The following is a 27,500-nucleotide window of genomic DNA, read 5'->3' as shown; positions in this document are numbered from 1 at the left end:
CAGTGGTTATTCAGCGACGGGTAACTGGAAATAAGAAAAAGCATTACCAAGGGGGAAATACGGCCTCCCCCTCGAGAGGTATAATGCCAAAAAAACTAATTGGGAAGTCCTTACCTTCGATGCCTGGCGGACCGGAGAGGGAAGGAAGGAGGTCGCTTCAAGTGGAAAACCCTCTGAGTCATATTGTTCTCTCGTGATTACACTTCAGGGTAGAACAGCTGACCTAATCTGAAATTTAGAGAAAGGCAAAGTGTCAAAATGAGGCGTTCACAATATTAAGGGTCTCCAGGAGGCTGATTAAAAATAAAATATCGAGAGAAAAACTCGTTTGAAAATTGGCGATTTTCGAACATGCGTATCACCATCCTTTATTAGATAATGGGATTTTCTACCACTTGGGAGTCTACATATGCAAGTACGCTTTTCCATGGGGGAAAGTAAGGATATTTTTAGATGACTTTGGAGCAAAGGAGAAGAAAAAAATGTGACTTGGAGCTCTGGGGAACCTTAATATTGTGAACGCCTCAAATGGAGTTTTGTATGAAATATTAATATGTTTAAGTATGACGTTGTCTTAAACTTATCATCATCTCTGGCAGCTCCTACGTCATAACAGTAATCAAGCGTCTCCTTGTATGACCCATCTCTCTTTACCCTTACGTTCAATCCTCTAAGGTCCGCGTCGAGCTCTGCATAGTTTTACAGTTGAAGTTCAACTTACGAAGGCTTTTCCATATGAGCTCATTATGACGCTGCTTACGTATACACCCGTAAGGCTTTCGTGGACCGTTCGTATCCATCCGTCCCTGTTTTGACGAACTGGCGTATCCCATTTTCGTTTACCCGGGGAGTAAGCCTACAAACTACTTTGTTGTTGTTGAAGGGGGAGGGGGGGGCGGTTGAAGCGCTATGGAAAAGTCTAGAAAGGTCCAAAAAATGGTATTTCTGGAAAAGGTGTTTTGCGTTGAGTGAAAGATACAGGGTATCTATGATCTATTTATTAGAATGGAAATGTAAAAAAAAAAAAATGAGCAAAGTGCCATGTTAAACAGTAGAGAGCAATTATTTCTAATAAACATAGAGCATTTATTTTAATTTTCGTTGGTAGCACGCGCTTCGAGTAAGCTGGAGGTCGGATCACACCTTGTTTTTTTTCTCTCTCTCTTTTAGAGTTCCCTGTCAAGTGTTCCCGTAGACAACCATTTTCTATTAGATGTAGGGATAATAATATGTTCCCTGTCAAAAGTTCCCATAGGCAACCATTTTCTATTAGATGTTGGGATAATAATATTCCCTCAAAAGTTCCCATGGGCAACCATTATCTATTAGGTGTAAGGATAATAATAGACTCCCTGTCAAATGTTCCAATAGGCAACCATTTTCTATTAGATGTAGGGATGATAATAGATTCCGTGTCCAATGTTCCAAGAGGCAACCATTTTCTGTTAGATGTTAGGATAATAATAGATTCCCTGTCAAAAGTTCCCATAGGCAACCATTTTCTATTAGATGTTGGGATAATAATATTCCCTCAAAACTTCCCATGGGCAACCATTATCTATTAGATGTAAAGATAATAATAGATTCCCTGTCAAATGTTCCAATAGGCAACCATTTTCTATTAGATGTAGGGATAATAATAGATTCCCTGTCAAATGTTCCAAAAGGCAACCATTTTTATTTAGGAGGTAGGGTAATAATTGATTCCCTGTCCAATGTTCCAAATGGCAACCATTTTTCTATTAGATGTAAGGATTAATAATAACCAGCCCTATCCCTGTCCAATAGGCAACCATTTTTTTCTATTAGATGTAGGGATAATAATAGATTACCCTGTTCCAATGTTCCAAAAGGCAACCATTTCTATTTAAGATGTAGGGATAAATAAATAGGGATTCCTGTTCAAAATGTTCCAAAAGGCAACCACCCATTTTCTATTAGATGTAGGGATAATAATAGATTCCCTGTCCAATGTTCCAAAAGGCAACCATTTTCTATTAGATGTAAGGATAATAATAGATTCCCTGTCCAATGTTCCAATAGGCAACCATTTGCTATTAGATGTTGGGATAATAATATTCCCTCAAAACTTTCCACTGGGCATGGGAAAAAACCATTTAACTTATTAAGATGTAAGGAGAATTAAATAAATTACCCTGTCCAAAATGTTTCCAATAACGGCAAACCATTTTTCTTTTTATTAGATGCAGCAGGGATTGATAATAGATTCCCTGTAAAGTGTTCCCATAGGCAACCATTTCTTCAATTCAGATGTAGGGATGAAATAAATTAGAATTCCCGTGTTCCAATGTCCCAAAAGGCAACCATATTTATATTAGATGTGGGGATCGGGGATAATAACTAGATCCCTGTCAAAATGTTCCAAATAGGCAACCAATTTTCCCTTTTTATTAGATGTAGGGATGATAAATAGATTCCCATGTCAAAGTGGTTCCCCAATATGGCAACCCATTTTGCTATTAGATTGTAGGGATAATAATAGATTCCCTGTCACCAATAATTGTTTCCAAAAGGCAACCGATTTTCTATTAGATGTAAGGGATGGATCAATATATTCCATGTCAAGTGTTTCCCATATGGCAAACCATTTTCTACTTAGGATGTAGGGATAATAATAGATTCCCTGTCCAATGTTCCAATAGGCAACCATTTTCTATTAGATGTAGGGATAATAATAGATTCCCTGTCCAATGTTCCAATAGGCAACATTTTCTATTAGATGTAGGGATAATAATAGATTCCCTGTCAAAAGTCCCCATAGCAATCACGTTCCCCATGGAAATTCCCCACCCCCCACAACAAAATTTTCGATCAAATAACGGTACACAGTCACACTTCATGTTAAATGGTCAACACACAATGACTCCCCATCCAATGAACTTTAACAAACGTAGTTATTGTCAAGGTAGGCAAACTTGAGTTCCACTCAAAGGTACAACGCTAATCCTAACGAAAATAAACTTAGTCAAAAAAGAAATCCCTGCTGGTGTTGCCAAGCAGCAGAAGCTTCGACGGCCCGACTGAAAAATAAAAATGAAAAAAATGCTATCAAGGGGTGTTAAACCTTAAAAATTCTTCTCCAAACCTGACTGAAGCAAAAGAGGGGTAAATTCCGTGCTTGAATCAGCAACCAGGTCATTTAAGGAGAGGACTTCAGAAGCGGCAAGATACTGAGGTTGGGGGAAGGGCTGAGTAGAGAAGCCATACTAAGTAAGAAATGAAGAAGTCTCACGCACCACGCTCGGTTGACTACGGTATTATTATAAGGAGGAGGAGGAGGAGGAGGAGGAGGAGGTTATTCGGTACAGTGTCCGTACACCTTATAACTGCTGTGAGCTTACACAGTCTTGGTCCATGGGACAGACTGAATTGAGTTGAAATGAATTGAATATGGAGTTTAGGCCAAAGGCCAAGCACTGGGAGACCTATGAGGTCATTCAATGCTGAAACGGAAATTGACAGTAAAAGGTTTGAAAGGTGTAACAGAAGGAAAACCTCAAAGCAGCTGCACTGTGAAGCAGTTGTTACGAGAGGGTGGAAAGTAAGACGGAAGGAGGTACAGTAAAAGAAACGTAAGGGGTTGCAACTAGGGGCCGAAGGCATGCTGCAGAGAACTTCAAGTACTGCCTACAGTGCACCGCATGAGGTATACACTGACGGCACTAATCCCCTACGGGTCCTGGGACAGTTTAGATCGTGGGGTTAATAGTCCCACCTTGTGGTATCCCAAGCATTAATAAACCTTCCAGGAAAACGTGAACAATATCGTCAAAGCAGAAATAGAAATGGGTCTCAATCAGTAGCGAAAGCCAAGGCAATAAGTACTTACAAATTACACAAATGTAATCCAATACTGCAAGTATGTGCAACCAGAATTAATGACGCTTCGATACAGCATGTTTTTACCAGCAGGATTGATGAATTTTCAATACTGCGTGCCATGTGCATGCAGGATGGATGAAGTTCCAATACTGTATGTGTAAGCAAAATCAGCGAAGCTTCAATACTGCATTTATGTGCAAACAGGATCAATGAAGTTGCAATACTACAATTACATGCAAGCAGGATTAATGAAGTTTCAGTACGGTATGTATGTACAGGATTAATGGAGTTTCAAGCAGATTTTACAAATTAAGTTTAAACGTTTTAGGAATATATAGCATGGTAATCAGAAATTTCACATGTGTTCAGCCAAGTAAATAGACATGTCTTATCCTACAAAATAAAGAAAAAAACAACAACAGATTCCATTCCTGGTTAGGTAGTAGTTCTTTCACGCATAATTCCCTCTTGGAGCAAACTATTCGTAAGGTACGGAGATTTTAATATCTATAGCATATGCGTGGCTTAATACTTGAATGTATAAAAAGTTCCTGCGTAAATTTAGTGACAAAACTATTATAAACATCTATATATATATATATATATATATATATATATATATATATATATATATATATATATATATATATATAATGAATGTCTTGTTCTGTAATACAACAGTATAACATAAAGATAAAAAGGCCATAAAACGCTATTTGAACGTTGCAACCTATATGCACAGAAGTAAGTGGTCGATATATATAGTTATGGTTCTAACGTTCAAATAGTGTTTTATGGGCCTTCTATCTTCATACACACACACACACACACACGTCTTGCAAACATAGTACTCAACTCTCATGTGCTGATTTCGATTCCGGGTCAAGGACCTGACCCAACAACAGAGTCGAAACACAACAAACCAACCCGTAATTGTAAACATCAACGAGAAAAAACCCATGGAAGAAAATCTTATACAAGGTCGTATATATACTTTCCGTGTTGGGGAGTTCAAGAAGATTGGTGGGCTTCAGGACGACCTTGGGTACTACGGAAAACCTTACCAGCACAGAGAGAGAGAGAGAGAGAGAGAGAGAGAGAGAGAGAGAGAGAGAGAGAGAGAGAGAGAGAGAGAGAGAGAAAGGAGAAGTCTTACCAGTGCCCTTTCAATAAATTGCCTTGAACGCCCTTCTGGATTTGTTTCTTGGCCGTCAGCATGGAATTGCCTCGTACCAAGCAGAGACGGAAGAGCACTGATTCCCAGATAGGAATGGAATCTAGAACGTAGGCCAAAGGCCAAGCGCTGGGACCTATGAGGTCATTCAGCACTGAAACGACAAACGGCAGTAGAAAAGTTTGAAAGGTGTAACAAGAGGATAACCTCAAAGCAGTTGCACAACGAAACAAATATCGAGAGAGGCTGGATAGCAAGATGGAAGAGAATATGAATGGAGGTACAGTAAAGAGATAGTTTTTTTTGTTTGTGTGGTGTTTTTACATTGCATGGAACAAGTGGTTATTCAGCAACGGGACCAACGGCTTTACGTGACTTCCGAACCACGTCGAGAGTGAACTTCTATCACCAGAAATACACATCTCTGACGCCTCAATGGAATGCCCGAGAACCGAACTCGCGGCCACCGAGGTAGCACGCCAACACCATACCGATCACGCCACAGAAGGGCGCTGTAAACAGAATGAAGGGGTTGTAACTAGGGTCCCAAGGAACGCTGCAACGAACCTTAAGCAATGCCTACAGTGCACCGCATGAGGTGCACAGACAGCACTAACCGCCCTACTGAGGATTGCCAGCTAAGAGATTGAATTTAAAATCAGCTGAAACAAATCCGGTCGTGAACAGGAAGTCGTAGAAATTGTGACAAACAAACAAATTCAAAGACAGCTTACCTGTTGACCTTGCTAGTGTTCTAAGTTTACAGAGGACTTACCTTTAACAGGGTGTCTAATCGCACCATGGTAGACCTAGAAGGTTACCTCTTTATCGGAAAGGTCCGATCTTGACAGGTCTTCAACGTGATCGCTTGCTTGATGTCAACGGTTGGTCAGTGCCATAACAAGATATACCAAGGACAGGAAGACTTGGTCGTGGATGCTTTGGCTAAATAAGTATTAGGATGTGAATATATCTGAATGCAGGTCTTCATTATGCTAAGGCTGGCTTTCATTAGTGGCAAAAAGCATGGAAAAATATACGAAAAGTGGATTGTAACTATCATTGCAATACTGACTCTAAATGATTGGTCTTCCAGGAATTGCACTTCGACTCCGAAAGTGGTCTTCGTCTTAAGCTCGGTCTTCTATGAAAGGATTCTACCCTGAAATAAAATGACCCCAATTGATCAACTTATACTGTGCCAATTTTGACCTCAGGTGAGTGGTGTTAACCATAAAAACCTTAAGAAAAATGGCATGAACTTACTTTCAAGGTGTCCCAAACATTTACCTTATGAGCAACTTATATGGAAGACCTCGCAGATGCTTCGAGTTAATTTCGAAATGAACTGAATTAAATATAGAATTCAGGCCAAAGGCCAAGCACTGGGAACTACGAGGTCATTCAGCGCTGAAATGGAAATTGCCAGTGGAAGGTTTGAAAGGTGTAAAACAGGAGGAAAACCTTGCAGTTGCACTATGAATTAATTGTTAGGAAATGGTGGAACGTAAGATGGAAGAAAGAGAATACGAACAGGGTACAATAAAGGAAACGAAAGGGGTTGCAAGGAAACCTCAAGTAATGGCGTCACTAACTCCCTGTGGGGGGGGGGGGGGGGGATTAAAATTGAGTATAATCGTTTCGAAAGGCAACCTAAGCAAATAAATAAAAGGAAAATGAAAGCGTTGCATACCTTCAAAACTTTTGACGTATAAGCCATATTCTTGTCTTTAACAAATGGAATTTAAATAACACGAGTCCACGAGCGCTTAAAATGAGATAAGAACCCAGTTATATACCACACGTGTAACATCCGAAGACTTACACATTTGCAAGAGCTGTGAAAAAGAGAATACTTAAAATGACCTAAGACCGGGAAAGACATGCAAACTTCTTACAATTGCATAGGCTTCGTTCTACCTGGTTGAACTGTTTCTTTCATAGCGTCCTCGGCCTTGAAAAAGCTTGGTAGGAAGGACGATGATGATAATAATAATAATAATAATAATAATAATAATAAGAATTAATACCAACTAAAGAAAATGCCAAACTGGAAAGCCCAGGTCCCGATGAAGTCCATGGATACTGGCTCAAAAAACTTCAAGGCCCTACACCCACGAATAGCAGAACAACTCCAGCATTGTATCAAATCACCATGCACCCAAATGGATGACCACAGGAAGAACATCCTTAGTACAAAAAGACAAGAGTAAGGGAAATATAGCCAGTAACTACAGGCCTATCACCTGCCTACCAATAATGTGGAAGATACTGACAGGTATCATCAGTGAAAGGCTATACAACTACCTAGAGGAGACAAACACCATTCCCCACCAACAGAAAGGCTGCAGAAGTAAGTGTAGGGGCACAAAAGACCAGCTCCTGCTAGACAAAATGGTAATGAAGAACAGTAGGAGAAGGAAAACCAACCTAAGCATGGCATGGATAGACTATAAGAAAGCCTTCGACATGATACCACACACATGGCTAATAGAATGCCTGAAAATGTATGGGGCATAGGAAAACACCATCAGCTTCCTCAAAAATACAATGCGCAACTGGAATACAATACTTACAAGCTCTGGAATAAGACTAGCAGAGGTTAATATCAGGAGAGGGATCTTCCAGGGCGACTCACTGTCCCCACTACTCTTCGTAGTAGCCATGATTCCCATGACAAAAATACTACAGAAGATGGATGCCGGGTACCAACTCAAGAAAAGAGGCAACAAAATCAACCATCTGATGTTCATGGACGACATCAAGCTGTATGGTAAGAGCATCAAGGAAATAGATACCCTAATCCAGACTGTAAGGATTGTATCTGGGGGCATCAGGATGGAGTTTGGAATAGGAAAATGCGCCTTAGTCAACATACAAAAAGGCAAAGTAACGAGAACTGAAGGGATAAAGCTACCAGATGGGAGCAACATCAAACATATAGATGAGACTGGATACAAATACCTGGGAATAATGGAAGGAGGGGATATAAAACACCAAGAGATGAAGGACACGATCAGGAAAGAATATATGCAGAGACTCAAGGCGATACTCAAGTCAAAACTCAACGACGGAAATATGATAAAAGCCATAAACACATGGGCAGTGCCAGTAATCAGATACAGCGCAGGAATAGTCGAATGGACGAAGGCAGAACTCCGCAGCATAGATCAGAAAACCAGGAAACATATGACAATACACAAAGCACTACACCCAAGAGCAAATACGGACAGACTATACATAACACGAAAGGAAGGAGGGAGAGGACTACTAAATATAGAGGACTGCGTCAACATCGAGAACAGAGCACTGGGGCAATATCTGAAAACCAGTGAAGACGAGCGGCTAAAGAGTGCATGGGAAGAAGGACTAATAAAAGTAGACGAAGACCCAGAAATAAACAAAGACAGGAGAATGACAAACAGAACAGAGGACTGGCACAACAAACCAATGCACGGACAATACATGAGACAGACTAAAGAACTAGCCAGCGATGACACATGGCAATGGCTACAGAGGGGAGAGCTAAAGAAACTGAACGAATGATAACAGGCGGGCACCAAGATCAGGCCGACCCTAAGAACCAGATATGTTCAAAGAACGATAGACGGAAATAACATCTCTCCCATATGTAGGAAGTGCAATACGAAAAATGAAACCATAAACCACATAACAAGCGAATGCCCGGCACTTGCACAGAACCAGTACAAAAAGAGGCATGATTCAGTGGCAAAAGCCCTCCACTGGAGCCTGTGCAAGAAACACCAGCTACCTTGCAGTAATAAGTGGTACGAGCACCAACCTGAGGGAGTGATAGAAAACGTTCAGGCAAAGATCCTCTGGGACTATGGTATCAGAACAGATAGGGTGATACGTGCAAATAGACCAGACGTGACGTTGATTGACAAAGTCAAGAAGAAAGTATCACTCATTGATGTCGCAATACCATGGGACACCAGAGTTGAAGAGAAAGAGAGAGAAAAAATGGATAAGTATCAAGATCTGAAAATAGAAATAAGAAGGATATGGGATATGCCAGTGGGAACTGTACCCATAATCATAAGAGCACTAGGCACGATCCCAAGATCCCTGAAAAGGAATCTAGAAAAACTAGACGCTGAAGTAGCTCCAGGACTCATGCAGAAGAGTGTGATCTTAGTAAAAAAAGTGATGGACTCCTAAGGAGGCAGGATGCAACCCGGAACCCCACACTATAAATACCACCCAGTCGAATTGGAGGACTGTGATAAAGCAAAAAAAAAAAATAATAATAATAATAATATATTATTATTATTATTATTATTATTATTATTATTATTATTATTATTATTATTATTATTATTATTATCGTCCTTCCTACCAAGCTATAATAATAATATTATTATAATAATATTATTATTATTATTATTATTATTATTATCATTATTATTATCATTATTTTATGAAAGATGTTTTTGATGTTTTAGTAACAGCAGTACCAATAATAATAAATATTAATAAAATTATCATCATTATTATTATTATTACTGATACTGCTGTTACTAAAACATAAAAAACATTTATAACAAAATTGAAAAAAAAATTATGCCTTTCAAACCTCTGTCGTCTGTGATATCATAAGGGAAAATCTAAGTGTTAAAGTAACTGATAAAAAACACTTTAATCTAAGCAAGAAAAATATAAATATATAAATAAAACACAAAAGGATCATCACTAACTCGTCTAACACCCAATTTAAAAAAACTGCACCATTCACCTCCTATTCTGAGGGTCTTCCTTTCCTATGCCTCTTCCCTGGTCGGGGTCGCTGTTTTTGATGAGCTTTTTCCCGGTGTTTTAAGTTAACAATTTGTTGGACACACTTTTACGGAGGGAAGCCGTTTCTAACTCCAACCCTCCGTATCCTGAATTCTTTGCAAATGAACATACTTCTGCTTGCTCCTTTCACATTTGCAAATGCTTTTACCACTTCTACATATCAGCACATTCATTCGTCGTGACAGAGTAGGTAATTTTATCCTAGCTACAATTCTTGGAAAGGATTGTAATATAGAGCAGTATGATATCTATATGAGGGAGGCGGGCCTCCTCAACCAAATTTAAATTATACATAGATTGTCTATGTAAGAACGTATATATATGAACAAAATTGTTATATATTATATTTATAGATATTATTATATGAAATTTATTAAAAATTTAATTTTTCCTATTTAATTTATTTCGGTGTCAATTACCCAGATGTTGTGACGCCAGATATAATACACAATCAATCAATCAATCTCAATTCTTAAACTGTATTTACTACGATAACAATAAGCATCTTAACAGATTTCCCTTTCCCCCTTATATTCATTTCTTTTGCAATCAACATCGACACTTCACTTCCGTAAAGGACAGCTGGCTAAACACTCCCATCATATATTCCAACATGGCTTCCATGAACGCGACAAAATCTCATCCAAATCTTTTGCATGTCAACCTGATGACACACCTCTTCTCATATCCAACTAATATCCGCCACGTCTGCTCCAAAATACCTAAACACAAACACTGAACAGAGCCACCTTTCTGGTCTCCACTTACCCTCATAATCTTACCTTTCCTTTCACTAGTTTCCGCAGTTTCTCTTCACTATCCAATATTCGAACTGTATCGGTTGAAAACACGACCCATCCAAAGCGCTGGGACCTATGAGGTCATTCAGCGTTGAAAGGGATATTAACTGTTAAAAGGTTTGAAAGGTGTAACAGGAAGAAAACCTCGCAGATGCCCTATGAAACAATTAATAGAAGAGGGTGGAAAGACAGATATAAGAGATTACCAACGGAGGTACAGTAAGAGGAATGAAAGGGGTTGCAGCTTTAAGGGGCCGAGGGGACGCTGCAAAGAACCTTAAGTCATTAATGCCTACAGTGCACTGCGTGAGGTGCACTGACGGAACTATATGATCCGGCCCCCTCAACGGGACCCATCCCACATTAAATTCACGACCCAGTCTCTAATCCTGAATCATGACTAGCTCGCATATGGTACACATTTGCGTTTCTCCTGATGCTTACTAGATACCATTATTAAAATATTTACAAATATCATATACATGTGTATAAACGCAATCTCAGCTCATTACTGTATTCCATTTTCGATCCTACTACTTCTCTAGTCAAAATAAACACTATAAGGACGTAAATCTTTCTTTATGCAAATATACCCCCATAGAACATCAACCGCATCAACACAGAGCTCTCTCTCTCTCTCTCTCTCTCTCTCTCTCTCTCTCTCTCTCTCCTCCTCCTCCACCTTCTCTCCCTCCTCCTCCTCCACTCAGTCCGGAACACCTGTTGCTTCTTCTTCTTCTACTCTTCTTTTGGACAACAGATTGTGTGTGTGCTCTTAGTGTCAGCTTTTCACTCAAGCACGTCGTTCGTTCGTAAGAAAAATTTCACTTTCCCATTCAGCTTTGTTTATGGTCTGGCTTTTGTTGACTTGGGAGAGTGAGTTCGTGAGTTTGTTGGTGTCCTCGGCTTTCTTCACGGTGAGTTTCAGTGGGACTGCAAGTAACTTTCCTTTATGAAGGGGGACTTGATATTTCTATGAATGAAAGACACTGTGGCTGGTGATGAAACTCGAGAAGCTCATTCCATTGCCTTATGCTATAAAATAATTCAAATATTTCTTAAGGTGGTTAAAAGGTTCCTCAAGTTAATTTAAAAATGTCCACAATGCAGCTAAGGATGCAAGTTCTTTCTCGTGTGGTTCGACATTCATTGATAGGGCAACTTATAAACAAACAGCCAAAAAAAAAATTATATATAACATACATTACATATGTGTGTGTGCTGTTCTTTTTTCAATCTTATGTGTTGAAACCAAACTATTTCTAGCATTCCATGCATTGTTTATAAGATGCCTATATATTACAAAGAAATTATATGAGTACACACTCAAATACTAAGCCAAAACTATCCCTTAACATACAAAATACTTCACCTTGTGAATAACTTACATCTAAATAATATATAAGTGTTTCTACCCAGACCGAGAGTCGAGCCAATGCGTTTTTTGAGCTTGATACAGAGGGAGACAGCTAGACTTATCCACTAAACTATCGAATCTACCAAGGGTGTGGGGGGTGGGTGGGAGTGGGGGAGATCATCTTCCGGTTTTCCAGTATAATTTTTGGGAAGAAGTTATTAGCTCAAGCCTTGCTCCACTCGTGTGCAAAGGGTTTAGATACAAATGGCTGCTCCTATATCTATCTATCTATCTATCTATCTATCTATCTATCTATCTATCTATCGATCTATCAACATATATGTACACACATATGTATACATATAAACAAAAACGTGTAAGCACGACACATACTCTCCCTGTAGACTTATCTACATACCTAAGAGTGATGTGTACAAGTACGTGTGTGTGTGTGTGTGTGTGTGTGTTGTGGTGTGTGTGTGTGTGTGTGTGTGTGCGTATCGCCCTATAATGAGCATCCGAGTGCCCCCCCCAAAAAAAAAACATATAAAACCTACATACCAGACCCACACCAGACAAACTTTTCATCACTTGTATACTCCCACACTTAGAGGAACTCCTTATATCCTTCACCCAACCTGTTCCGTATCTCTCTACACGAGGACCTTATTCACTTCATTATATCATTGAAAGTTACAGCTCCATCAGTTGCATTCAATTTAGATCGAGTTTTCTCTACCTTACTAATAGCTGATTTTTCTCGCAGTTTTACCATTTCTTTATTAAGTGTGCGGCGCTCCTCTATCTTGGTGGCTATATAGAAGGGATCTATATAAATGGAATGCAGTTGAAACAGCTATAACCTTCAATTTTACATGCTTGAAAGAAGGTCTGTTAACTATTATATTATTATTATTGTTATTATTATTTGTAAAGGTTATAAAAAACAAGATACAGTGCTATTCATTTGTAACAGCAAGCGTCATTACACACGTCCATAAATGGAAACAAAAGAAAAATTTACTAGATCTGGGAGTGTAAACGGAAAAATTAATAACCAAATTACGAATAACTAATCGGTAAATAATAGATTATATAAGAAAAAAAGTCACTGAAAATGCTTTTTATATAAGAGGAAATAATTCACACAAGATGAGTCAGAATGTAACTGCACATAAATAAGAGTGGAAGGCTAAATGACTGACACTAAAGCACAGACCAAATTTTAGAAGCATGTGGAATATGGTTAATATCCCATTTAAAAGATAAAATATATATATATAAAAAATAAACATATGCAGGAAAAATTATTCCAGCTAACCTCCACATAAGACAAAACCATTAACATACATCCCATCTCATTTTCCTACTTCTTACCCATAATATCGCACGTCTCTGCCCATGTACCAACCTGATACCCAAAATTCCCTGCATTCCACCTCATTGTCCGAAAACTGACTCAGTTCCCAACATTCCACCTTACTATTTTATTACAAGTTCCTACATTCCTATACATTTCAATTTATTGACCTATGAAATCTCCCTGGCTTACCCTCAATATCAGGGGTCATGCCCCTAATCTCATCCACACAACCCTACACAAAAATCATTCCCTGCCCCCCTACCCATAATCCTATACCCGAAATAGCATATGGTCAATCGGGCACCCCTACCCCCTACCAGTCTACCAGACATCCCTCTCCTAATCCCCTTACACCCCAACAGCATATGGTCACCAGCACCCCTCCTACCAAAACACCAGCCCCATCCCACCACCAACCTCCAAGGTCCCGAGGACATAAACATCAAGAGCACAAGAGCACACCTCGAGGTACGCCTACGGCCTCTGCAGCAGGCGCTCTCGCCACGAACACATGCTTACGAGATTTACTCCTACGCGGGCGGCCATGAAAAAAAAGAGAAAAAGAAAAAAGAAAAAAAATACAATCGCACTTACGCCCGCAGTCTTTACAATTGACTATCAAGACCCATCTACATGACCTTCGCGTACTTGACCGTGCGACTTAAATGGGAAACCAGTACACAGCGACTTACTTAAAAGGAAACCAGTACACAGCGACTTACTTAAACGGAAACCAGTACACAGCGACTTACATGGGAAACCAGTACACAGTGACTTAAATGGGAAACCAGTACACAGTGACTTACTTAAACGGAAACCAGTACACAGCGACTTCCTTAAACGGAAATCAGTACACAACGACTTACTTGAACGGAAACCAGTACACAACGACTTACTTAAATGGGAAACCAGTACACAGCGACTTCCTGATAACGGAAATCAGTAGACAACGACTTACTTAAATGGGAAACAGTAACACCATCGCTTACTATGCAAACCAATACACAGCGAAACCAATACTAAATAAAGGAAACCCAGTACCAGCGACTTACTTAAATTAGGAACCAGTACAACAAGGCGACTTACTTAACCAGTTACACAACGACTTACTTAAATGGGAAAACCAAGTACACAGCGACTTACTTTAGAAATTGGGAAACCAGTTACAACAAGCGAACGTTTACTTAAATGGGAAACCAGTACACAGCGACTTACTTAAATGGGAAACCAGTACACAGCGACTTACTTAAATGGGAAACCAGTACACAGCGACTTACTTAAATGGGAAACCAGTACACAGCGACTTACTTAAACGGAAACCAGTACACAGCGACTTACTTAAACGGATGTCAGTGAAAATTCGAATCTATTTGAGGCCGAATTTGGATATGTGAATTATCATCGCAAAAGTTTTGCAATAAGCAAATGCAGAGAGAGAGAGAGAGAGAGAGAGAGAGAGAGAGAGAGAGAGAGAGAGAATTCGGGATAAGCACAAACCAAGCAATTTTGAAAGAAAATAATTTGAAATAAACACGAAAATGAAATACTTGAGAGAGAGAGAGAGAATTTTGCATTGAACATAAACAAAAAATATTGAGAAGAGGGAGAAATCTGATATCAGCAAACACAAAATAAAAAAATACTCAGAGAGAGAGAGAGAGAGAGATAAAAGCAGACATCATCGGAACGACTAATTCATCACGACGACTACGACTGCGACGCCGTCGAGATCCTAATTGGCAAACGAGTCCTTAAGGATAAGGATGAAACCTATTACGGCCGGAGATTCGCTGCATCCTCCTCCCTTTTGACATTAACTACGGTGCTGTCGTAAAGTTAAAAGAGGAATCAGGACAGATATCCGACGGGTCGAGCCGCCCGCCAGGTCACCTGGCACAAGTGAGGAGGCGGCGGCTGCTTGAGAGAAGGACCAAAGTCATCTAGGTCACAGGTCATAGGTCACAGTAGAGTTTGAAATTGTCGGAGATACTGAGAAAAGAAAAGGACTCCAATGTCCAATATCGTAATTTAAGGTCAATGGTAAAGCCAAAAATGCGCCGAATTTTTCCGTACAAAACCATTCAACTATGACCGGCAGCTCTCCAGTCGCTCACCAGATGCGGTAGAGTGAAGGTGCGTCCCATGGCTCCGGAAAGCGCTGCCAGATGCACGATCCATGGCTAACTTTAACCTTGAATTAAATAAAAATTACTTGGGTTAAAGGGCTGCAATTTGCTACGTTTGATGATTAGAGGATGGTTGATCAAAATACCATTTAGCAGCCCTCTACCTTCAGTAGGACGGACGGATAGACAAAGACGGCACAATAGTTTTCTTTTATAGAAGTACTGGGCCACATGGCGTTGTCTTAGCACGAAAATAAAGCAGAAAAAAAAGACAAATGCAATGTACTTGAGGAAATCCATCATGAAAAAAAAACTAAGAACCTGTGTGATTTTCTTGACTAATTGTAACTGTTCTCCGTCACCGCTACTATAAGAGCTACTGCTGGTTGCTGGTAAGTAGCTTCAAGTCAGGCGAAGTCAAAACCTGGCAAAGCAAATAGAAAAAAAAATGAGGCACTAGCTACTGAAATACTTTCAAGTATACTGCTAGCCAAACTTACCAATAATGCTTCGGCAAAAGGTTTAGCATATCCGCAAAGATAACTCCTTATCTCTTGAGACGTCCCCATGAACACCTACAGACGATGGGGCAAAAACAAAACACGTATATAAACATCGTTAAAAGTCCATCAAAGAGTCGAAGGTAAAAGACTGGCAGACAGACAGACGGAAGCACATGCAAACCAGAGGACGAGTGTGACCTACACTTTCACAGGAGAGGCATTCGAACTATGAGCCAGTGCTGTTTTTCTTAGCTGGATTGAAAAGGAGGGTTACGAACATGGAGGTGGAGGGCAGAAGAGGGAGGGGAAGGCCAAAGTTCAGGTGGAGAGATAAATTATTGAATGACATGAAGGAAAAGGGTCTAAGAGAACAAGATGTACAGGACAGAGGAAGATGGAGAAGGCTGACTAGAAACAGCTACTCCAAATAGAAAAGGGAAAAGCTGAAGGTAAAGAAGATTGAAAGGACTGAAAAGCGAGGAAGAGAAGGACAGATTCGTTGATTAACCGATTACTGATTGATTGAGAATTATCTGGCGTCATACATACTAGGGTCGCTGGAGCCGCCAGTCTACAGAAAGGAATGCGAATTGGTCTTCGTAACTAACAGAAGGAGAAAGCGTCGTAAAATATGACATAGTAATACGATATCATTCACATGCTTTGACGGAATCATAGCAGCTAAAACAGGGCAACATTATCATGAACTGACTGAATATGACTTTATAAGTTGTAAAAGAACAAATAAGTCTGCAAAGCCAAATACCATAATGCAATGCTTCAAAATCTTGCAGAACATAGAACTTGAGTCACTAAGTCTGGTAAAAAGACAAGACACCAATTGACAGCAATAAAACATTCAGAATTATCTTTAGCTCCTGAAATATGTGACAGAAATTTGTGTGGAAGAAGTGACTATTACACTCGTATTTATAGATTACTTCTAAACCCAAATCACTTACAATAAAAAAAACGAATTTCCTGCACCGCTAACCATATTCCCAAAATAAATAAAAATAAAAACCTCTGATAATCTAAAACCCAAACGAAGCTAGAGCCAGCAGCGCCCAGAACATAAACAGAACTTCTGCAAACAAAATAGGTTTCGCAGACAGAATTTGTTTGACCTCTTATTTTTTTTTTATTTATTTATTTATTTTTTTTTTGTACGTCATTTGCACCCATCAGAACGGAATAAACTGGGTATCCGTGGCAGTGATTAGCTATGCAGATCAACCATCCCTTTGAAAATCTCCATGTTATCTCAAGCGCAATCCTCAGCTCCAGAGATCTCGGCGCGATAAGCGAACTTCGAGACATCCCAGACTGTGCATACTAAGCCTGTGTGCATTTGAATTGAACTGTATTGTAGTTTTGCATATTTGGATGTGTGCATTTACATTTAAATGCACATTAGTCTTACATATCTGTCTCTGTATGCACTGAAGAGCGCAAGATGATTCAGGATGTAAAGAGCATCTATGCTTTCCTGTTAGTGGACTTGGGTGTATTTTATATTTATAATCAGTATAATATACATGTCAAGCAAAGACTGTGCATTTTTGGGATTTAACTGCATTAGAGCCGTGCATATTTGTGCCTATATGTATTGAGGTGCACAAGAAGATTCAGTATATAGAGAGAACATCTATGCTTTCCCGCTTGTGGATTTGGATGTACTTTATAATCAGTACAACATACACATGCGGGACAAAATGCATTTTCATTATATTCTATACTACATCCTCTACGTATTGCAGTGTGTGTAGATTTGGATGCATCATATGTCGAGCACAATATACAGTACAAACGGAACGAGAAAGTAGTAATTATTATGTTGTAGCCTCTGTGTGCATTTGAATCTTCCGTCAGTCGTTTTAAACAGGTTATTGTCTGTGGAAATCTGATGGAGGGAGAATTTCAAATCAATCAGCAACCCCCCCCCCCCCCCCCTCTCTCTCTCTCTCTCTCTCTCTCTCTCTCCTGATGGAGGGGGGAGATTTCAAATCAATCAGCAACCCCACCCACCCACCCACCCTCTCTCTCTCTCTCTCTCTCTCTCTCTCTCTCTCTCTCTCTCTCTCTCTCTCTCTCTCTCTCTTCAGACCCCTACAGACTGAGGAATATTTATAAGCCAAGCATTTACCAGACCAGATGAAGAAGAACACACAAACACACACACGCGCGCCCACAAAAACAAAGTAAGTCCAACTGGATCTGCACGAAAAGACCTACAAGTGAAATGTCATTAATTGTGAAAACGGTACTTATTAAAGAGAGGCTTACAAAGGATTCAGTAGTAGAAACAAATACAAAAGCATAGAGCGAGTTTCAGCAATGTTTACGAGGATAGCTACGAGTGGAACGCTATTAATTATGAAAATGATACTTAATAAAGGATCAAAACTGATTCAGTAATAGAAAAAAATATACGAAGCAAAAAAAGAAGACGGAGTTTGGGCAACGTTTATAAAAAGTTGGTTTTTCCCGACGAACTGGATTAATCTAATCCTGTCTAAAACAAATAAGATCAAGTTACCTTTGTATCACGGTTGTTATGAAGCAGTGCGAGGAAATTGTATACTGAGTAAATGTAAGGTAGTCGTTAAAAGAATGCGTTGCCTTTCGTACACTTATTATGCGTTAAAAACAATATCCATTCTCTACAAATTAATCAATAAAATTATGAGAACCAGTTGGGTAAAATAATTAAATGGAAAATTGATAAACTTAAAAAATCTAAATACAATAATATAGAATGCTTTGCCTTTCGTATACTTATGTTTAAAAAAAATTAAATTTACTGCAAATTAATAAAATTATGAGAACCATTTGGGTAAAACAATTAAATGGACTTTGATCAACTTAAAGAATATAAATACTATAACAGAATGCGTTGCCTTTCGTATATTTGTTTTAAAAAAATATCTATTCATTACAAATTTATCAATAAAATTTCCTATCAGTCATCTATATACTATGTCATACTTAAAAAATATTCTGAAATAATCATGCATAAATATGACAGGATATGAATGAAGTATGTAATGACTACAATAAATATGTACTTGCACGAAAGATTATTTAATTATTAAGGTCAAAATTGCATAGGTTCCCTCTAAAGGAAGTAACAAACAATCTTCCCTATCAATAAGTAAGAAATAAATAAATAAATACATAAATAAATAAATAAATAAAAATCTGAAAGACATCGCCAACGGGCTTTGAAGAAACTTCAGGGTGTCGAGTAGTAAAAGAAATAGAAACATTACAAAGGAAACACTCTGTGCCGTCCCGAAGACAACAAAGTCACTTATTATAAGCTTAATGATGACATGACAAGCAAAGGCGTAAGTATAACGACGGAAAAACAAAAGAACTTCGTCCCTTTAATTGGAAGAAGGCCGAGTGTATTACTCGGCAACCTCCACCCAAATCTCTCTCTCTCTCTCTCTCTCTCTCTCTCTCTCTCTCTCTCTCTCTCTCTCTCTCTTTCATTTGACAGAAGATGGACGATGTGAATATCTTGTTATCCTTCGGTGGCCGAGGTCTGAATTAGAAAATGCATTGCAAAGGAAAATCAATACTAATCCAAGAGAGAGAGAGAGAGAGAGAGAGAGAGAGAGAGAGAGAGAGAGAGAGAGAGCATAATATAACCCAAGTGCATCTTTCTTGTTTGTCCGCCTCGGGTGGAGGCGGGGTAGATAGGGGATCGAGAGGACAGGGAAGACATGACACATCCACCCTCCTCCCGCAAGCCTGTTTGTCCGCCCAGGGTTGTGGGGGAGGCGGGGTAGGTAGTATTACAAATCCTCTTAAGATAATAAAGGAAGGTTTTAAAAAATGAACACATTTACGAACACAAGTGCCAAGTCTAATCCAAAAGGAAGTTATAGACTATCGCTTAGAATAAGCCTTATTTTGTGATATTGGTGATAACACGAGCAAGATTAATCTACGTCCCTAGATAAACGTACACAAGTATTAAAAGATTCTGATATAACCATAACCATACTCTCTGGGAGCTTGAATTTCGAAGGCAAGGACTTCTGTGGGCTTGTTAATAATAATAAGGGACCTTTGTCAACAAACTTTATTTACACCCGTAAACTATGACGCATTTCCAAATAAGTGTGACAGTATTTTAAGACACTGCTTTGTACAAAAACCCTTAACCCCTTGCATAATTATAACTGAAAAAGCAAAAACCAACCCATGACACACTTTATCCGATAGTTTCTCCCTAAAACAAGATCCCAACCTCTTCTCATACGCGATCAGCATTCGAACGGGTTGCAAACACGGTTGCATAATGAATCCCACGACAAACAATAAGCGAGCCACGACAAACAACAAAAGGATACTATACCTAATCTGAAAGGCAAACAACGTGATGGGAAAAAGGTAACAAACAAAATGCCACAGCGCGGCGGTGGGAGGGAGGGGGATACGAGATATGTGTTTACACAGCTTGGGAAGAGTATATATTGATAAGTTGCGATACCGCGCGAGCAGAAGCTATTGTTTGCCGAGGATGAGCTTAAGGATGATCGTCTGCGTTTGCCGAAGGATTTGGAAAAGAAAAATAGAAAAAAAAAACATCCGAAGGGCATGACGGATCTGCTGCGGGTAGAGTGGGGGGGGAGAGGGGGGGCGAGGGGGGATTCTTCGGAGAAATGGCTTTTACCGGCCTCATTTGCGTTCGGTTCATAAGACTGATTTCTGTCTTGAAGTATTGAGATTTTACTTTACGCTTTAAATATATATATATAATATATATATATATATATATAGTATATATATTATATATGACTGGTAAAAGTGTTCTGTAACAACAGAATCCATCTAATAAAAGGAGCCCATAAAACACCAAAATGTAGAGAGAAAAGTACTATATTTCAGAGACTGCTGTCTCTCTCTTCAGGTATATGAATGAGAAAAAGTTTACAGAAAAAGGAAAAGGTGGTATTTATACCAAGAGATTCGTCCACAAGTAAGCCAATTTAGGTCACCCCCGCTGGTAATCTTCCTTTAATCTTCTTAAGCGTTGGTTGAATGAACACTGCGTCGACGATGTCCGATGTCCCAATTCCCTTTTGGATATGTTTTCATTACCCTGCTTCTCTTTTATTAAGCGGCACCGGGATTCACCCATCATTTGAACCGCTTGATACCATGCAGTTGCTGCTATAAAGTTACAAACGTGACATATTCCGAGTTTATTCTATGGTTATGTTTTCATTTAATATGGTTGAAATAGCCGAGTTCTGTTGTCCATACCGAACTGACGCCGTTTTAGTGTTTGTATTAACTTCTCTGGGAAGTGATATACCTGTAAATCAAACCCGATGTAAGATTGGTCACAGTCCTGGCCCATGGTCTCATATACCCCAGAGTCTTTGGGCGATGTCTTTGTTTTGTTGGACGTTAACTTCAGGGATTTGGGTCTAAGGTATTTTGGCGGGTAGGTAAATGCCAAAAGGGTTGGATTTCCCAAGGGTGTGAAGTTACCTCTCGTTAATCGTCTCCGGAGTGGGGATTTTTTTATTTTATTGTTTGGTGGTTGGTCTCTGGTCTTTGTCTTTAGGGGGTCGGTAAGAAAATTACGTTTGCTTTTTGAAATTGCTTTTCCTCAATTATATGGTCAGGAGACTTTAAAGATGAAAGTTGCTTGCGAATTAGTTCAATTTCTTTTTCCAGGAAATCTGGGGAACAAATTCGTAAGGCTCTTTAAGAATAGGTTGCTAGCTAGACCTATCGTTTGAATAGTATTGTCATGATAGCTCAAAGTAGTGAATTAGATGAAAGTGAGAACGTTGGTTTTCTGTATATGGTAAAATTTGTATTCTGTCGTGTCTCTGCTTATTTTTAAAACATCAAGAAAAAGGAAGTTTTTTGTTTTGTCTGTTTCCCAATAGTTCAACTTTAAATGTTTGATGCTGGGCAACTAATGCGTTTAATTTTGAGAGGAATTCAATTAAAATTAACCCCACCCCCCTTATTACTCCCAAATTGTTAGTATGGTAATCCACGTATCTCAGCCACAAACATTTTTTTGGGTTTTAATTGCATTTCGAATTTCCTGTATGTTTTACAAAGTATTGCCCATTGTACAGATTGGCTAAAATAGGACTTTAAAAGGAACTACCCCATACTACACACCCGAATTTTTTGTCTTGTAGAATGAGTTCCCCGAATGAAAATACGTTTATTCAGATGCACATAATTCAACCTAACTTTTATTATTTTGTCAAGTGCCAAAGGGAAATGATCCTGAATTAAGGGAGATAAATTTTTTTCCGTTAGAAAAACTGGGAAGGGAACGTCCTGTACAGGGTAAACTTTTGTGAATATGGGAAGTCTACGTCAAGGCTTAAAAGTTTTATGTTGTTTTGAAGTGGTATATTGTGCTTCTATACTGAAGTTTGTGTACCAAAAGGTCTTCCGAATGTTTGATGTGACTGGGAGAAAAAAGTGCCTAAAAAGGAAAAGGATAAAGGAGGCACTAAAGACTAACCATTTAGAAATTTTTGTAATTGAAAGCGTCAAAAACCGGGCGAATGAATCCGCTATGGTTCCTGAATGGTAAAGATTGTCCTTTGTGAGTTTTTGGGAAGAACCGGATAAAAGTAGGGTAATTTAGGGATTAAATTTACTTTTAAATTTCTCTAATAGTTCAATACGCCTTTTTTGTCTGGCCATTAACTCTTACTTTCCGAAAAAATTCTGTTGGGAACGTTCTGGATGGGGATTTTTCGTCAGTTTTTGCGGGGGGGGGGGGGGGGGGTAAGTATTTGTGTCGCTAAGGAGCTGGGTTTGATTTTGATCCGAGGTAAGAACGGTCTTTGTCCTTATTACAAATTTTGCCCGTCTTTGTCGGAATCTACTTATTTTATCGACAAATCTTAACTTTTTTTAGCGAAGTGGATGGCTTCATGCATTAAATCTGTCTTGCGGGACAGGATATTGTTTCTTATGGAAGGTCATAATTAAAGCAGTTTAGTAACACATCCTTTTTAAACATATCTCTTTCACGGCTGTAGTTTTTGTCATAATATGAATTTATCAAAAGCCACTTGAATGAATCTAGGTTGTTTTTGCGGTCCTGGCATAATGGGCAAAGTGGAATAGAAGCCTAAATTTGAAAACTAAATGTTGATCTTTACAGTAAGGGGGGTGTTGGATAAGTTTTGAAAACTTTTGTCTTTGTTGGTTTTGTTGGGTTACAAGATTATTTTCCATGGCGGCTAGTTATCTAGTTAGGTTAGGTTTTTTAAGCTTTGCGTAAAAGTCTGTTGGAATGAGTCACGCTATTATAGGCCACCAATGTTCGGAACCTAGAATTACAAATGCAGATACCTGTATACGTGGTCCCGTCAGAGGATGGGGGCGAAGATTAAGATTGGATTCCATATATTAGCACTCTGTGTGCGTAGCACGAAGTATGTCGTTTCTCGTATGGGGTGATTCTTTCTTCCCAGGAAGGAAAAGTCTTGTGTTGACGGTAGAGGGAAGGGTTTTGATTGCAGAGTCCCATCTCCCGCAAGCCGTACTATTGTTTTGGAAGTACTTGATTGTTCTTTGAGGCATTGCATTTCTTCCCAAAAGTGTTTTTTTGGTTTTTTTTCAGACCAGGTTTTCTAGTTCTTTTTCATTTCTTTTTCAAACCTTGCGGAAAAACTGGCTTGACTTCTGGAAGTGAGATGAAGAAGTCGTGGAAAGGCGGTTGAATTCCCATAATGGGCTGACCAATGAACTGGTAAAAGTTTGTTTCTGTAACAACAGAATTCCATCTAATAAAAGGAGCCCATAAAACACCAAAATGTAGAGAGAAAAGGTACTAATATTTCAGAGACTGCTGGTCTCTCTCTTTTTCTGTAAAAACTTTTCTCATTCATATACCTGAAGAGAGCAGACACGCAGTTCCCCCCCCCCCTTTCTGAAGAAATATAGTACTTTTTCTCTCTACATTTGGTTTGGTTTGTTTTTATGGGCTCCTTTTATTAGATCTGATATATATATTAATATAATAATATAATATATAATACTTATATATCCATACATCCACATATATTTAAGATAATATATATATATTATATATTATATATAATATATATATAATATATTATTATCGTTTGGCTTTATTTGTTTTGGATTGTTTTGTGCCCTCCCCCCCACCCACCCTCTCTCTCCGTCTCTCTCTCGCGTCAATCTTCTCTCCTCTCTCTCTAATAGTATATATATATATAATAATAATATATAGAACTTATATATAAACAATTCATCCAATACTATTAGTAAGATATATATTATATATATAAGTATATATATATATAATAGAGAGAGAGAGAGAGAAGAGAGAGAGAGAGAGTAGGAGAATTTCCCAAGGCGTCTAAACAAATCCGACCTTTTTTCAGACCTTTCTGGGCTCTTCCATAGACCTTTCCTAACCCCTAACAAGACCAACAACAACAACAACAGCAAAGTAGTTTGTGGACTTACACCCCGAGGAAGGTAAAATAAAAACATATTTCTCTTTTCTCATCGTTCTTCCATTACTAATAACCTCCCAAGCCACGTGTAAGCAATTACTACACATCCGACCTAAAAGAAATAATATTCCCCAACTTTTTTTTTTCATTTTTTTTTATCTTTCCTGATTGTTATCAGGATTAATCTATATATAACGAGATAGATACTTTCCTTCCGGTCTATCATTAGAGAGATAATCCTCTGAGAGCATTCAATTACTACTGAACTTAGGGACCAGGATTTTTCTATTGGCACGGCGACGTTTACTTAAAAATGATACGAGATTGCTTATACAAAACCTATCTTAAAATTTATTATAACTATGTGTTGGTATTCTAGTGAGTATAAATAAAAGGGCTTGAGAGAAATGGTAACCTAGATTCCCCAAGAAATAGTGAATTTATTCCTTACATATTGGTTTTAATTGCATTCCATTCATTTTCGTCTGATCCGTTTAATATATTTCTGCAAATGATTATATTAATCTAATCCACCAAAACTTACCTATCATCCCTAAGGTCATTTACGGTTCATTAGTCCCAAATTAAGGCCTTAATTACTTCTATGGGTACATTACGATACAATAACAACCGATAATTCAGTTACCAAGCAATACTTAAAACAAAATCAGACGAAAATAAGTAATTTCATGCATAAACGACTCTGTGAAGCCATAATAATTGCTTATTCCGTTAACCAAGCAATACTTACAACAAAATCAGACTTAAAACATAAACAATTTTATGCATAAATGATCTATAGGACTTGATTTTATTCCCCAGCTGACGCTACCTCGGCAATAGAAAGCCAAGTGAGGTAAGGCGAAACTGGGTCGCCTGAGAACTACTGGTCTAGGGACATGACTTCCTGCTGTCAGAATTCCCATAAAATGGGAAGATACTCAGAATACAGATGTAAACCAATTTATCTGCAAAAAAAATGAAGCAAAGAGTACATTTCTCAAATACAAAGCAGCATAAAGCAATTTCGCAAGCTCAACTAAAGCTTTATGCTTCTTGTTTAATACTTCTTGCTTAATTCTATAAACGTAAGACTAACTTCTTGATAATAATTACAACTGTATGATATAAAGCAGTCTATGAAAGCCTCACAAGAAATACAGCAACAGAGTAGGAAAGCATATATAACTAGAAATCGACGTTTCTACAGCATTTACCGCATTATGCAAATGTTCTAGAAGCAAAGGCACCTGCGTTAAAATGACCCAGCAGTAGCTACAGCTGCGAATTAAATTCTCGTGAACGAAAATACTGCTTCGTCCTCTAAGCAGTTCAACATCTGTCGAAGTCAAACACCATTTTAACTTCCAAACAGTTCTGCAACTCCTGAACGCAGACCTTTCGAAGCACCAAACATTTCAGTAACTGTGGTAAGAAAATATTGCTCTAATCTAGTAAACAACAAAGGAAGAAAGCAATTGCTACTCGAAACTCTAAAGCATTTCTGCAGCTGTCGTGAGCAGGTACTGTTCTGATCTCTCCACACACCAAACACTCTAAACCACAAATATCGCTTGACTTTAAGTACCTAAGCAACAGCAGAAAGCAAATACTTACCCTAGCCCCTAAGCTATTCAGGAAGTACTGCTGTAACCTCTCCTGGGCAGCTGTAGTATTACCCAGGCTTCAAAAATACCGCTTGAAATCGCCTTACACTTTATTCTTCGCCTCCACTGTGCTGCAATTATGCTAAGCAGCAAAACCATTATGTCCCAGACACTTTTTTTTTTTAAGTCCAACAGCAGGCTGTATATTCATACAAAAATTCCCTCTCAGTGACGAGACGCGACAGTTGTTAGGGGAAATCTGGTCAGTGGGAAGACGACTTTCTCCCCTTCTCACTTCCAATTTAAACGGACCTCTGACAAGAGTGGGTACCATGACGATTCAAACTCGGCTGTGAAAAAGAAAGTGGCTTTTGAATACAATACGGCATAATGAAACAGTTGGAAGGGTGAAGTGATTCGCTTATGGAAATGGTGGCACTACTACATCAAATGTCAATATAACTTTAAGGAAAAGGAATGCCTTTTTAGCTTTTCAGAAATAGGAAAGGGTATATAGTTCGATTATCCATAAACATATATATATACAACGCGCGCACACACATATGATATATACATATACATAAATATATATATATTTACATACATATATATATATATATATATTATATATATATATATCATATATATATATATATATATATGCTTAAAACTCACAGTAGATACACGTGATTTCATTAAATAAGCGAATACCACCTGAAAATTATTGTATTCGCTTATATTATATATATAATATATATATATAGATATATATTATATATATATATATATATATATATATATTAAAAAAATATGCATATAAGTGTGTATATATATATATATATATATATATATATATATATATATATTATATAGACACATTCTACCTACATATCAGTATATATATAAAATGCCCATGCATTTTCAGGCACCTGAATGAACAACAAGAAACAGTAGATTACCGAAGATTAGTGTGGCTTCTCATGGAGAAAAAAAAAAACTCCACACAAGAGAATTACTGCACTCACTCAAGTTGCCGGTTAAAAAAACCCTTCGTAAGTTGCTAATTTCCATTAAATTTTTGAAGTTTGGTGCCTAAATGTGCGACTGTTGAGACCTTAAAAACATTATCATAATTATGATTTTGGTGAATGCGATTCCCAAAATGAAGACAGCTGAAGAAAAATATCAAATAATGTGGATAAGCAAATCTGCTGGTCGATTAATATCTACTATAGTCATCAAATAATATCTATAAGCAAATATGCTACTCAATTAAAATCAACTATAAACAAGAAACAGAAAGATAACTAGGCGAAAACGTAGCCCTTTTAAGAAACGACAGGGAAAAAAATTGATTAAAAGTGACGATATACTTTACTGAAAATAACTACCGGATTGTGAATCGCTTCAAATCAGC

The 27,500-nt window shown here is 38.3% G+C and overlaps 1 long non-coding RNA gene across 1 annotated transcript in view; it reads right to left on the bottom strand.

The window, feature by feature from the left end:
* The window catches only part of LOC135207659 (uncharacterized), a 227,784-nt gene that overhangs the window by 109,005 nt on the left and 91,279 nt on the right, over nucleotides 1-27,500 (bottom strand). The window contains exon 2 of the long non-coding RNA XR_010313024.1: nucleotides 115-228. This is a non-coding gene — a long non-coding RNA (uncharacterized LOC135207659). The remainder of the gene's footprint in view (nucleotides 1-114; nucleotides 229-27,500) is intronic.

Source organism: Macrobrachium nipponense, chromosome 34, assembly GCF_015104395.2.
Source record: "Macrobrachium nipponense isolate FS-2020 chromosome 34, ASM1510439v2, whole genome shotgun sequence".
In the NCBI taxonomy this organism is placed as follows: Eukaryota; Metazoa; Arthropoda; class Malacostraca; order Decapoda; family Palaemonidae; genus Macrobrachium; species Macrobrachium nipponense.
This window is presented reverse-complemented; position numbering and strand designations above follow the sequence as displayed.